The sequence below is a fragment of the Saccopteryx leptura genome, chromosome 2 (genome assembly GCF_036850995.1).
Source record: "Saccopteryx leptura isolate mSacLep1 chromosome 2, mSacLep1_pri_phased_curated, whole genome shotgun sequence".
NCBI classification, from domain to species: Eukaryota; Metazoa; Chordata; class Mammalia; order Chiroptera; family Emballonuridae; genus Saccopteryx; species Saccopteryx leptura.
Window position 1 is genome coordinate 103,089,496 of NC_089504.1, and position 3,018 is coordinate 103,092,513.

The 3,018-nt window shown below is 33.5% G+C and overlaps 1 non-coding gene across 1 annotated transcript; it reads right to left on the minus strand.

The window, feature by feature from the left end:
• Positions 1-2,350: 2,350 nt before the first annotated feature.
• LOC136396517 (U6 spliceosomal RNA) lies at positions 2,351-2,453 on the minus strand. Its single transcript, XR_010749800.1, has one exon. It is a non-coding gene; the product is annotated as a U6 spliceosomal RNA (small nuclear RNA).
• Positions 2,454-3,018: the final 565 nt, after the last annotated feature.

The window sequence follows — 3,018 nt, forward strand, 5'->3', positions numbered from 1 at the left end:
TACTTTCCTGTCACTTTTTTTCTAAATCAAGCTATTATCTACCTAAAGATAAATATAGGTATATATAGATAAATATAGATCTGTGCTTATATATATATTTATATATTTGTATCTATATCTATATCTACAATGTTTGAGAAGCTGTTGATTACCTACAGGAGAATTTAAAGACAGTAAAGGAAGACAAAACCCTATGGCCAATAAGTAAATACTTGACTGAATGTGTGACATTTGAGACTATTGATGAAACAGATTTTGACAGGTTTATGAGAGCTACTTGGTAAGTTTCCTATTGTTTAACTGCAGTGGACATGGAACTAGCTAAAAATAATATTGGCAAGAAATCTAGTACTCATATGATTTTAGAATCTCTAAGAACATAATAGTCAAATCAATGATTTCTGTTAAGTAGAAACCTGTGGGTGGTATGGTCTCAGAGACTCTGAACTGACTCTACCTGTTAACAGAGTCAATGTTTCCATATTGTCTGGGTGTCTTCCAGGTTAAATTGGCTGAGCCTGAACTGTATTAGTGGTTCTATAATAGCAAAATTGCATCTGGAGACCATACGCACACTTTCTTTCTTACCAATTTTCACTTGGTTGTATTTATTGAACTTATAGAAGTGCTGAGTGAGTCATGGCAAGTTTCCTGTCAAGTGAAAAGTGCCATCCAGCCTAGCAGAAGTCAGCAAAAGGACTCAGTATCTTTACATGTAAGTGTCTGGTAGACAACAACTTTGCTATTTTACAATTGTATGTAAGCAATAAAATCACTTTTATTAGAGCACAAAATTATAGTTAGAGATTTTAGCCTTTTTATCTAATGTAGGAATACCTTCCATCCAAAATTCCATTGAGATGTCCACTCGAACTTTCTGCATGTTTCCAATACAAAGTTATGTGAGTTAAACACTTTTATTATTGAGTCGTTACGATTTTTGGCTATTTTTAACTTTTTTATTCTAGATTTATAAAGAAAAAAATAGTAGGAAAAACAAGCCTATCTGCCAAATTTTCAAAGAAGAAGTTGAGAAATAACATCTGCAGATTCCAGGTACAGGTGATTTCATTATGAAATTACAAGTTGTACTGGGAAAAATCATAGCAACTTTCCACTGTAATCCTGTCTTTCTAAAACACTATGCATGTCAGTTTCTGAAAAATAAAATTTCCAATATTTTCACAAGATCTGTCTTTCGTATTTCTCAATCATTGAACTTAGTTCTTTACTATAAAACAATGACTCTAATTAGGGGAGGGGATCGCCTCTTAAGGAACATTTGACAATGTCTGAAGATATATTGGTTGCCAAGGCTGAGGAGGATGTGTGCTACTGGTGTCTAGTGAGTAGAGGTCAGAGATAATGCCCAACATTCTACAGTGGACATTAGAGCTCACAACAAATTATCTGGCCCAAATTGTTAATATTCCAGGGTTGAAAAACTTAATCTAAGGCTACAGAAAATAAATCTAAGTTTTTAACATACATACTATTAACTAGAAGTTATATTATTTTTTTTTTTTTTACATTTGGGAGAGTATATTAAAAAACTGAGAAGCCCTGATCAGATAGCTTGGTTGGTTGGAGTATTGTCTCAGAGCATAGAGGTTGCCAGTTTGATTCCCTGGTCAGGGCACATACGGGGGCAGCTTGATGTTCCTGTTTCTATTTCCCTTTCTCTCTCAAAAACAAACAAACAAACAAGCAAATGAACAAAAACTCTGAGGAAAATTACTTGAACATGTCCCAAAGCTAGAAACTATCTCCCAGTTAAATCCAGATTTATCTGGTTTCATAACTAATGTTTTATCTGCTTCTACACTGGAATGTAAGAAAATTCCTATTTCTCATGTCAAAGCTATCATGAAGTCAATGACAAAGCATGACTCTCCTTGTTAGTAAATGATTACATGACATTAACCAAAACCAGAAGAATTTTGGAAAGCCCTTCTCTATGTTTTACCTCTCTAGCTTGGGGATCTGCCTGTAATGATTCTTCCACCTATAATGGTACTGCAAAAAAAAAAAAAAAAAAAAATCAACGTTTTTTACCTCTACATTTTATAAGATGTCTGCCAATAAGTTCTTATGCATAATTGTCCCCTCTATTGAATAGGAGGAGGAAAATGAGGACTGGAAACTGTGAGTCTTCTATAGTTTACTTAAGTCTTTTTCTAGCAAATGTTCATTCCTTGTTTTGAGTATTACCTTTATACATGTATTTTATAAATCATTTGTAACAAATTTGCACAAGGCATAGGGCATACCTCTAGAGTTCTGTGATCAGTTTATATTCATAACTCAAAATATTTTTTAATTCAGTAAGTGAGAAAAGTTTTTCAATTATTTTAATGTGGAGTGTTTCACAAATTTGTGTGTCATTCTTAAGCAGGAGCCATGCTAATCTTTTCTGTGTCATTCCATTTTTAGTTCATGTACTTCCAAAGCAAGCAGTAATTTCTTTTATAACTAAACAAAGTAACAGGGAGAATAGCCAGACCCTGTTAAATGCTGTTGGCATCATCTGAGATAGTAAAGAAACATTGGAGATAAAAGTGGGACATGTGTCAGCCTCAGTTTCTAGAGGGCATGAAAATCTTGGTAGGACATGCCAATAGAAACTTGAAATCAGAAATGCAAATTATAAAACATAAACTATCACTCTATTTTGGTTTGCAGTAGTCATGTAAAAATAGTGTTTGTTTTTTTAATAGGAAAGTAATCTGTGAGAAGTTTTGTACAGTCAACTCAGTGACTCCTTAATAGTACCTTCTCCACTAGGTTGGTGTTCTTGCTCATACAATTTGCAAAAGTTTTTAAATTTCCATTGTAAGCATATATTTCTTACTCTTCAATATTTGACATTTTATTTGTGAGACTGAGATATTAGTAAAATATTTCTGTATATATGTATTTAATTTTCCCATTGATTTGAGGAGTGGGGAGAGAGGGAGCGAGTAGAGGAGGGGGAGAGAGAGATAGAGAAAGAAAGAGAGAGAGAGAGAGTAGGATCAA